General features: G+C 46.0%; 1 pseudogene; it reads right to left on the minus strand.

The window, feature by feature from the left end:
• Positions 1-1,896: 1,896 nt before the first annotated feature.
• On the minus strand, positions 1,897-2,928 carry LOC105468006 (cell cycle checkpoint protein RAD1 pseudogene; annotated as a pseudogene).
• Positions 2,929-11,771: the final 8,843 nt, after the last annotated feature.

The raw sequence follows: 11,771 nt of genomic DNA on the forward strand, positions 1-11,771 counted from the left end.
GGGAGATATTCATTAAGCCATTCCCATGCTTTTAACTGTATCACTCTATTATCTGCAAAAAAGATAGTAAAGAAAGGCAAAGATGGGTGTCCATGTATTTTCTGTTATTTAGTATCGTACTTTATTAAATACAAAAATATGCCACAAAGCCGGGCGCGGTGGCTCACGCCTGTAATCCCAGCACTTTGGGAGGCTGAGGCGGGTGGATCACAAGGTCAGGAGATCGAGACCACGGTGAAACCCCGTCTCTACTAAAAATACAAAAAATTAGCCGGGCGAGGTGGCGGGCGCCTGTAGTTCCAGCTACTCGGGAGGCTGAGCCAGGAGAATGGCGTAAACGCAGGAGGCGGAGCTTGCAGTGAGCCGAGATCGCGCCACTGCACTCCAGCCTGGGCGACAGAGCGAGACTCCGTCTCAAAAAAAAAAAAAAGCCACAAAATGTATTTGGTGACGACTACCAGAAAAGTACAAAATCATTTAATAACTGGTTTTCTACACCTTGATTTGTCAAGAAACTCATAAGTAAATGGAAGGTATCTAATAAGTACTTACTGCAGTTACTTACTGGAGTGAACAGTTTTGAGAACAAGAAGAAAACCTGTAACTCTGAAAATGGTTTTTTGTTTCTTTCTTTTTTTTTTTTTTGAGAATGGGTCTCTCTCTGTTGCCTAGGCTGGAATGCAGTGGCGCGATCTTGGCTCACTGCAACCTCCACCTCCCAGGTTCAAGCAATTCTCCTGCCTCAGCCTCCCGGGTAGCTGAGACTACAGGCATGCACCAGCACACCCGGCAAATTTTTTTATTTTTAGTAGAGATGAGTTTTCACCATGTTGGCCAGGCCGGTCTCGAACTCCTGACCTCAGGCAATCTGCCTGTCTCGGCCTCCCAAAGCACTGGGATTACAGGCATGAGCCACTGCACCCAGCCTGAAAATTATTTTACATCCCATTCATAGATCTCTTCAAAAGGTCTACTTTAAAAATAAATCACATAAAGAATTGTTTAGACTTGTTTGATGATGCCTCAACTTCAGAACATTTGCAAAGAAATCACAGGTAAAAGCAATCATCTCAATACAATTAAATGTTAGTTTAAAAAAAAGTTTCCTTTAAAACAGTGGTTCCCAAAATTTAGCATGCGTCAGAATCTCCTGAGGGAAGCTTGTTAAAATATAGAATGCTGGCCTCCTCCCCAGAGTTTGCTACAAGTTTGCAGGTGGTTCTGATGCTGGTGTGGGCACAACACTTTGAGAAGCACTGCTTTAAGACTTAGTCTGTAGAATTCAAACTAATAAGCAGTGCCCATATGCCTTTGCTTTTTCTAATAGTAAATAAATAAAAGAACATTTCAGGTAGCTCCATCAAACTTGAAGTCTTTAGACCCTTGAAATGTTCTACTGAAATAGAACATATAATTTATCAATCTTGGCTCACAATCGTTCCCATGAGTTCAAAAGACAGAACTACAGGACAGTCCTGAATAATCTATGACTACATGAAAACATTTATTTACACGTCCTCTACAAAATGTATTTACAAAACACATAGCAACTATTAGGGTGCACGGACTTTGTTTCTATTTTCGCCATGCTTCTTCTCTGTAGGAAATCCAATATGAAATTATAAAGAGTACTGTACTGAAGGCTGGGCGCGGTGGCTCACGCCTGTAATACCAGCACATTGGGAGGCCGAGGTGGGTGGATCACCTGGGGTCAGGAGTTCAAGACCAGCCTGGCCAACATGGTGAAACCTCATCTCTACTAACATATAAAAATTAGCCAGGCACCGTGGCGGACGCCTGTAATCCCAGCTACTTGGGAGGCTGAGGCAGGAGAATCGCTTGAACCTGGGAGGCGGAGGTTGCAGTGAGCCAAGATCGCATCACTGCACTCCAGCCTGGGGGACGGAGTGAGACTCCGTCTCAAAAAAAAGAAAGAAAAAAAAAGTACTGTACTCAGAATGAGAACTTCATCTATCAATACCCACATAAATAACAGTGAATTGTCATACTTGAGACTCAGATTCAAGAACTTCTTCATCAGGGGAGCAGTCATATTCCACAAAATATATTGGTCCATTTTCATTTCTAACCATATACTGTAATGAAAGGAAGCCTCGGTTATCTGTCCGAATAGATACCTGACAAGACAGGACTAATGCCTTTGTAGAGGGTTTCAGTAAGTAAATCTTGTATCTGTTGACTTGGGTCTGATGATAATGAAATGCTTCCATCAGATCAGAATCTTTGGGGCAGTCAAGGTGGGAACTTCCTACATTTCCAAAAGTAGATAACCTGAAACAAGGCTTGTCAGGAGACATGGTAATTTGTAGGACCTCACTCGTCATATCCAATTCAGAAAAAGCTTCATGGAGCCCCTCTGACTGCAGAATTTTATCAGTAACGTTGGTGCTGTAGAAATTAAAGTCCAGGTCCCTTCAGGTTCCTGTGTGTTGATTTTGCAGACTGCCGCCGCTCCTCCTTCCTCCAGGAACAGCATCAAAGGGTCGCCATAACCTTGCTAACACATCCGAAGTGCAGTTCAAGTCTCTGGCATAGGACTTGATCCAAAAATAGATAAACAGTCTAAAAGGACAATTAAATTAATTCGAAAAGCAACAGACTCTTCCTGAACTTTAAGCTCTTGAAATATTCCAGCCTGAATAAAAGCATTTGCTTGCACACATTTTGCATTTTCCATTGTTACTTTGATTCCATTTTTAGTTGCGAAATGTGTGCCACATTTTCGGAAATCACTAGCTTTTAAGATAGTGGAGAGATTCCTAACGTTGTCAAGGCTGGCCACAAGGCTGTACTGATCATTCTCGTCTTGGATCTGTTGGGTCAGGAGGGGCATCGCCCACTGCACATTCAGCCCTGAGGGATGCTCCTGGGGCCTGCTCCTGAAGATTGCAAAACACCTTTGCAGAGGGGTCTGGACGCTGGAGAGCCCCTCCCGGCAAATTCCCTGAGGAGGGGCAAGAGCTCCAGGAAACCGCAGAGGAAGTGAAGCAGCTCCTGCCACTCTTCGGATCAGCCTTCCACCTCCCGTTCAAGCATTTTCTTGTAAAGATAATGAAGAGTTAGTTCATCCAAAGATAATGATCAAATTAGTGGAGGGCCTCTTGAAAACAATCTGTTCTAAACTGAAGTCAACTGGGTTCTAGCCACAAGTTGCTTTTACTACTCCTCCCCTCAGACAGTTGGTGGTTTTTGCCAGAGAAGCCCCACTGTTCTCTGTTGGTGCAGTCATTTTTGCACGACTCACCAGGCAGTTTTTAGCACAATTTAGAAACACCAGGGATAGCAGGATTACTAATCATGCTGTCTGCTGATGTAAACTCTATTTGGATACAATAATGTTTTTTAAATAACCTCAAATACAATTACCACCCTGAGGATGGGGCTGGTTGAATGACTACAGAAATATCATTCAGATAGTTCATTAACTAATTACAGAGCACCACAAACAGAGCCTGCTGCCAGGGAGGAGCCATGGGGATGATTCACAGGGCTGAGCTCAGGGGCCAGAGCGATGTTCAGTTCTTTTCTGGTGCTGGCATCACAAGGTGGCACTCTTGACTGAGACAGAGAGGCTCTTTCCTCCTCTCCCGTCTCTCTAGCATCTGTGGGAAGGTGCTACGGGAGGCACAGAAATACATGCCAGGGTCACACGGCTTCAAAAAGCTCTCTTCCTTTCCCTCATCACTCACTGCACGTGTAACTGAAGACAAAGTCTCAGGCCGGGTGCGGTAGCTCCCGTCTGTAATCTCAGCACTTTGGAAGGCCAAGGCGGGTGGATCACCTGAGGTCAGGAGGTCAAGACCAGCCTGGCCAACATGGTGAAACCTCATCTCTACTAAAATACAAAAATTAGCCAGGCATGGTGGCGGGCGCCTATAGCCCCAGCTACTCGGGAGGCTGAGGCAGGAGAATTGCTTGAACCCGGGAGGTGGAGGTTGCAGTGAGCCAAGATTGTGCCACTGCACTCCAGCATGGGTGACACAGCGAGACTCGGTCTCAGAAAAAAAAAACAAAAAAACAAAGTCTCAGAGAGCTCTGGGCAGGCAGGTTGCTGGTCGCCTATTTAGTTACTGAAGCTGTTGTATTTTGCTTTCTTGAGGGGTTTGAGCACTGCATGGAAGAAACGTTTATTAGGGACAAATGGGCCCCACTGCCATGCTGCCTGGGAGCACTTGCCAGAGGATCTTGGGTCTTCACTACACAGGACAGGAATGACCACCTGCCAGCTGGGCTGGTTGTAGTGCCAGCACATGGTGGGGTTAAAAAAAATCATTTAAAGTTATAAAAGTGTTTGCAAAGCATATGGGAGCCCTGCTACTTTGGGCAAGCCTCTCTTTGAATCTTGGTTTCTTCAACTGTAAATGGGGTTAGTAGTAGTGGTATCCACCTCAGAGTTATTGGATCAAACGATATAAAAAATGTGAAGTGCTTAGTATAGTGTTTGGCAAGAAGCCAGGGCTCAGTAAATGTGTAGGCCCTTCTTCTCATTGTCATTTGGCTTCATGTGCACTTACATATGGCCTTCAGAGGAGAACAGATTCAGATCTCTGTTCCTTAGCCCCAAGCATGAACCTGTCAGCATTCAGGCCCATGGTTATTTGGCTAGCCTTGTAATGATACTAAAGACTAACTCCTCAGAATGTTTCTTCTGAACTTTCAAAATCAGTGACAGTTGCACACTATCTCCTTTGGAGCAAATGTCCCCCCAGCAGACCCTCTCCCCACCTTGTTTTGAAAAAAAGCATTATTTAAGGGAACTATAACTGAGCTGGCTGGCTGTACTACTTTATTTTTCTATTTCCCTCCAAAGTGAATGCCAGACATTTCTAGGCCAAAGACAGGATTAACATTTCTCAGCCTAGTAAACACACCCATCTGGATTCAACACGGGGAGCACCAGCACTCCAACCGTTTCCTGTAATCGGCTTGAAGGATCCAGGGTATAAGCTTGAAAATTAAATTCTAGAAGTGATATTTCCATCCTGGAAGCTGTTTCAATTACAGCTTCTTGCAGATGAACCTCAGATAAGCGGCAAACTTACAAGTCCTGGCGCGGATGTAATGAGTCTGCACGATGGGAACCTGGCCATGCTACAAGGAAGAGGCTGCCTGGAGGCTGAGAACACAATCACTGGACAGAACGACAAACCTGCACTGAGCACCTGTGGCGCTGCAGACATCCGGTGAGACTCTGAGAACAACAGGGAGCCAAACGTGGGCCCCATCCTCAGAGACTTTTGGTCCAGTGGAGGAGATGTATTACCAGGCCATTTCTATGTAATCGGCTAGGATGGTGCTCAACCCTGGTGCTGTGAAAACATTAGCCCAGCTTGGGGTTGCGGAAGTGATCCCTGAGCTGAATCTCCATAATTAAGTAACAGTCAGTTGTGTGCAGTAAGGTGGAAAGGATATTTGAAGCAGGGGTAAGAGCAAGCAGAGACCCAATAATATGGAACAGGTGTGTGTGTGTGTGTGTGTGTGTGTGTGCGTGTCCATGCATGTGTATCTGAGTCTAGCCAGCCCAGTATTCAAGAACAAGAAAGGGAGTGCCCAGGGATTAGCTGGGTATACCTTTGTCCTTTACCATCATTTTTAGCATCAGAAAGTCCTTCAGAAAATGCCCCAAAATCTTGGGTTCAAGACACCAGATTTCTTTTTTTTTTTTTTTTTTTTTTTTTGAGATGGAGTTTCGCTCTTGTTGCCCAGGCTGGAGTGCAATGGTGCAATCTTGGCTCACCGCAACCTCCGCCTCCCGGGTTCAAGCGATTCTCCTGCCTCCACCTCCCTAGTAGCTGGGATTACAGGCGTGTGCCACCACGCCCGGCTAATTTTGTATTTTTAGTAGAGACGGGGTTTCTCCATGTTGGTCAGGCTGGTCTCGAACTCCTGACCTCAGGTGATCCGCCCACCTCGGCCTCCCAAAGTTCTGGGATTACAGGCATGAGCCACTGGACCCGGCAAGACACCAGAGTTCTAGGGTGTAAGATTCAGAGCCCAGTGAGTCTTCCCAAGGTTTGCAGAGGTCAATCTTTCGCACTTCTAATCTTTAGATTATAGTGGGGTTGCAGTATTACTAATAGAATTAGGGTTCAGTAGGTGTCCAAACAGCCAGTCCATGGAAGCTGAGGAACCTGAGCCCAGAGGGAAACTTCAGGACACACAGCAATCAATCCTGGAACGTCTCTGAGTTTCAGGGCAGTTTTGGAGGTCATTAGGGAGGTATCAGTGGGCTGATCTGATAACAGATGCCACCTTGCTGACTGTTCTTCCAGTGTGAAAATGACTCGGGAGCACAACGGAGGCTCCTTTTGAAGGCTGGTCCATGAAGCAGGAGCCTCTGTTCTTTTTTCTTTTTCAGAGACAGGGTCTTGCTCTGTCACCCAGGTTGAAGTGCAGTGGTATGACTGCAGCTCACTGAAGCCTTGAACTCCGCAGCTCACGTGATCTTTCTGCCTCAGCCTCCTGAGTAGCTGGGACTACAGACATGTACCACCACACTCAGCCAATTTCTTTCTTTTTTTTTTTTTTTTTTTTTGAGACGGAGTCTTGCTCTGTAGCCCGGGCTGGAGTGCAGTGGCCGGATCTCGGCTCACTGCAAGCTCCGCCTCCCGGGTTTACGCCATTCTCCTGCCTCAGCCTCCCGAGTAGCTGGGACTACAGGCGCCCGCCACCTCACCCGGCTAGTTTTTTGTATTTTTTTTTTCAGTAGAGACGGGGTTTCACCGTGTTTGCCAGGATGGTCTCGATCTCCTGACCTCGTGATCCGCCCGTCTTGGCCTCCCAAAGTGCTGGGATTACAGGCTGTTCATTTTTTATATGTTGCACAGTATATTATTCTTTTTTAACACTATTGATAAAAACATACCTGAGACTGGGAAGAAAAGGGGGTTTAATTTGACTTACAGTTTCACATGGCTGGGTTGGTCTCATAATCATGGCGGAGGGCGAAGGGCACTTCTTACATGGCAGCAGCAAGACAGAATGAGGAAGAAGCAAATGCGGAAACCGCTGATCAAACCATCAGATCTCGTGAGACTTATTCACTGTCATGAGAACAGCACGGAAAAGACAAGCCTCCATGATTCAATTACCTCCCCCTGGGTCTCTCCCACAACACGTGGGAATTCTGGGAGGTACAGTTGAAGTTGAGATTTGAATGGGGACACAGTCAAGTCATATCACACAGTTTGGGTGAAGGATGCTTAATAAGGGAGGGTGCGACATGCAAAAACTGTGACATCTGGCTGCCATCAGCTCCTCCGCCAGCGCCCCAGCATGGGAATTAGTGGAGCACCAGACAGTCCTGAGTTCAAGTCAGTCCTAACCTTGCAGTTGTTTGTGAGACTTATACCACTTAATTTCACAAAGTGCCAAGTTTAAATGGGGACAGTCAAGCTTATGGGTAGTTGTGGGTGTCAAATGAATGTACATATGAGGTCTGGCATCACAATGAGTATTTTAATGGATTTTATCCAGATGCCTCCAGATGCTGTTGGATAAAAGGTTGCAGCTAACAACTGACCTTGATTTTTCTTGTTACTTGGGCGTCAGTAGTGTTGCCCTTCAGTTTGGAGGCTCCCCTTAGTGTCACCATGGTGGACAGTGGGGTCAGCCCATCCATAATTACACTCAGAAAACCAGAGGCAGCAGTACCTGAGGGCCTCCAACTTGACCTTTCCTACTCCTGCTTCTACTGAGCTCTGCCTATGAGGCTTCTCAACCACCTCTCAACACCAAACTGTGAGAAAAAGGGTGCCTGCCTAGAAGTGACACAACTTGAGTTTCTTCTTCTTTTTTTTTTTTTTTTTTTGTGAGACAGGATCTTGCTCTGTTGCCCAGGCTGGAATGCAGTGGCATTATCACAACTTGCCGCAGCCTCCATCTCCCAGGCTCAAGTGATCCTCCCATCTCATTCACCTCAGTAGCTGGGACAACAGGTGTGTGCCACCACATCCAACTAATTTTTCATTTTTTGTAAAGACAGAGTCTCACCGTGTTGCCCAGGCTTGTCTCAAACTGCTGAACTCAAGTGAAGCTCCTGCTTCAGCCTCCCAAAGTGCTGGGGTTATAGGCGTGAGCCACTGGCCCACTGCACCTAGCACAACCTGGGTTTTCATTCGCCGCCACAATAGAACTTGGCACTGAACACTTCTATTGCCTCTCTTGGTTTCAAAATTCCAGAAGAAGGGAAGATTTTAAAATATTTAATAGTGTTATTTTTATTTTAGAAGTAATGCAGATTCATTTAAAAAAGAAAAACCCACCACGAATAGTATAGAATGCTGAAGTTGAGTCACTTGACTTCTCCTGGCCTCAGTTTCCTAATCTATAAATGGAAGATAATAGTAATACCTTCCTCTTAGGGTTATTATGTAGATTAAATGGAGGGTAGGAAAGGCACTTGGTGCAATGCCTGGCACAGAACAAACATCTGATATATGTTAGTGATTACCATTATACCGATTGTACATCCAGAGATGACTTAGAGTCTCTTTCCAAAAATAACCCATGTTTACAAGAAACACATTTGCACAGAACACTCATACACAGCGAGATGTTATACTTAATGCTCTGCAACTTGCCGTTTTCACTTAACAATAATCTTGAGCATGTTAATGCCTATTAATTCCCCACACTCTTAAAATAACTGGGCAGTATTTTGTTGAATGGATATACCGTAATTTATATGACCAAAGGGGAACATTTAAAATACATAATTACATATTTGCTCAAAGGTTTTATAGTTGAAAATACAGGCAAACAACCGTTTGAATAACTCAAACACATTTTCAAAATTTACAAATGTTACAAACTGGACCTACGTTATGTACAAACAGCACTGCTGAGAGACAGACTGGAACCTCGAATCAAAAGCACCGTGGGCCAAAATGGACAAATCTAATGGGGCAGGTTAAAAGCAGTATAAGTTACTATACTTATTCCAGATTCATTTGGAACAGAATAGAACATTAAAGGAGGTGTAATAGTTGTTTGTTCAAGCTCTTAACTACAATATAAAGGGACCAGTGATTTCACTATTGTATTTTCCAACTGGCTTCCCAGCACCTCAAATTCAATCAGTGTCCTGCTGTGCAGAGGTATTTTGAAATGCGCCAAGTTTTAATTGAAGTGGAAGTGCATGAAACCAGAGTTAATACCAGGAGCAACAGGGAGTCGAATTTATGGAGGTAAACTGTTGCTAGCTCTGCATTTCCACTCCTTTTGGCTGCTGGGGTCAGTTGAAATTGTGACTGTAGACTGGATGGTTGGGAGCTGAGCCGCACTGGGTCACAGGTACAGCTGTGGTAATTCTGCCGGGCTTTGGGTTTTCACAAAGAGGCATGCTACAGGGTCCAGCGGCCTAGGCCGAATAGCACCTGGCATGCCTTTCACCAGTTACTATGATGCCTACTGGATGCACCAGGTACTGTGCTGGGACCTAGAGGTACAATGGACAACAGGAGACTGGTGGAGCTTAGATTTTAGTTGGGGAGACTGACACAAACAAGCAAGCAAACAAAACAGATAGAGCTTATGTATGAGTCCATTTTCACACTGCTATGAAGACACTACCTGAGACTGGGTAATTTACAAACAAAAAAGTTTAACTGACTCACAGTTCCGATTGATCCTCCCATCTCATTCACCTCAGTAGCTGGGACAACAGGTGTGTACCACCACACCTAACTAATTTTTTATTTTTTGTAAAGACAGAGTCTCACCATGTTGCCCGGGCTTGTCTCAAACTGCTGAACTCAAGTGAAGCTCCTGCTTCAGCCCCACAAAGTGCTGGGGTTACAGGCGTGAGCCACTGGCCCCCTTCAGCACTTCAGATGTGCTGAAGGGAAAGCAGACACATCTTACTGTGGCAAAGCAGGAGAAAGAGAGAGCTCAGGGGAAAATGCCACTTTTTTTTTTTCTTTGAGACAGAGTTTCGTTCTTGTTGCCCAGGCTGGAGTGCAGCAGCACGATCTTGGCTCACCGTAACCTCCGCCTCCGAGGTTCAAGAGATTCTCCTGCCTCAGTCTCCCCAGCAGCTGGGATGACAGGCATGCACCACCACGCCCGGCTAATTGGGAAACTACCACTTTTAAAACCATCAGATCTCATGAGAAGTCCCTCACTATCACGAGAACAGCAAGGAGGAAACCGCCCCCATGATCCAATCACCTCCCACCAGGTTCCTCCCTTGACGTGTGAGAATTACAGTTCGAGATGAGATTTGGGTGGGGACACAGAGCCAAACCATGTCAGTTTATAATTAGCACTGTGAAAGAAATAACCAGTGATGAAATAGAGAGTAACAAGGGGAATAAGGGGAATCCACTTTCCATAGGAGATGAGGAAGGTGACCGCTGAGCAGTGACTTGATAGATGAGAACAGCCCAGCTCTGGGAAAGGAAAGCAGAAAGAACAAGGGCAAAGGCTTTGGGGTGGGAAAGAGCTTTGTATATTTGATGAACTGGAAAAAAAAAAAAAAAAAAAACCCGGGAGGCTAAATCAGAGCGGAGAAAAGGAGAAGAAACTAAGGCAATAGGCCATATCCTGCAGGGTTGTATAGACCACAGCAAGGAGTTTGGATTTCATCCTGAATGCTATGGGAGGCCACAGAAGACATTAAGAACACAGTGGCATAGCCTGATTCCTATCTTTTCAAAAGGATCACTTGACTGCTGTGTGGAGAATGCATTGAAAGGAGGGAGGCCAATGGAGAAGACTGCAGTTTCCCTTGCAAAAGATGATGCTGGTGGAGGCAGAGGCTGCAGCAACAGATTTACAGCTGTTATCAGTCACCTCCGGCAGGCCAGAGCCTTCGGTAGGCTTCTCTGGTAGGCTCCAGAACACAAAAGTTCTCCAGGGCTTCTCAACTAAGTCACTCCCCAGTGATCTCTCAGGCAACTGCCCGGTGCAGAGGCAAATGTCTGGTGCAATAGGGGTTATGGGACACATTAAGACAGACACCTGTCTCACTGGAGAGACCAAACATCCCCACATGAGGAATTAAATTATAAAATGCCAGGCCTCCGGCATTGGTGACCAAGAGCACTAGAGTTAGAGGAAGCAGAGATGACTTGTCATCACCGCCGACACCTGTCTTTGGAACCCTTGGCGGAACTCTGTATAATCACCTGGTATAGGAAAGGTCTATACCACCTTTCTTTTCCCCAGACAGGAATACGACCAATGCCATCTCCCACGCTGAATATACCCAGACCTCTTTGGCAGCTTTACCTACCCGCAACACACATCTGTTTTTGTTTGTTTGTTTGTTTTGAGACAGAGCCTGGCTCTGTCGCCCAGGCTGGAGTGCAGTGGCGCAATCTCGGCTCACTGCAACCTCTACCTCCCAGGTTCAAGCAATCCCCCTGCCTCAGCCTCCCGAGTAGCTGGGGTTACAGGCGCCCCCCACCTGTAATCCCAGCTACCATGCCTAGCTGATTTTTGTATTTTTGGTAGAGGCGGGGTTCCATCATGTTGGCCAGGCTCAAGACCACCAGGCTGGTCTGGAACTCCTGACCTCAAGTGATCTGCCTGTCTCGGCCTCCCAAACTGCTGGGATGACAGCCGTGAGCCACCGTGTCTGGCCTACACCTGCTTTTTAAAGAGGTGCTAAAACCCAAATGGATTTTTTTTTTTTTTTTTAAAGACAGAATCTCCCTCTGTCGCCCAGGCTGGAGTACAGTGGCATGATCTCTACTCACCACAACCTCCACCTCCCAGGTTCAAGCGATTCTCCCACCTCAGCCTCC

The sequence above is a fragment of the Macaca nemestrina genome, chromosome 9 (genome assembly GCF_043159975.1).
Source record: "Macaca nemestrina isolate mMacNem1 chromosome 9, mMacNem.hap1, whole genome shotgun sequence".
NCBI lineage: Eukaryota > Metazoa > Chordata > Mammalia > Primates > Cercopithecidae > Macaca > Macaca nemestrina.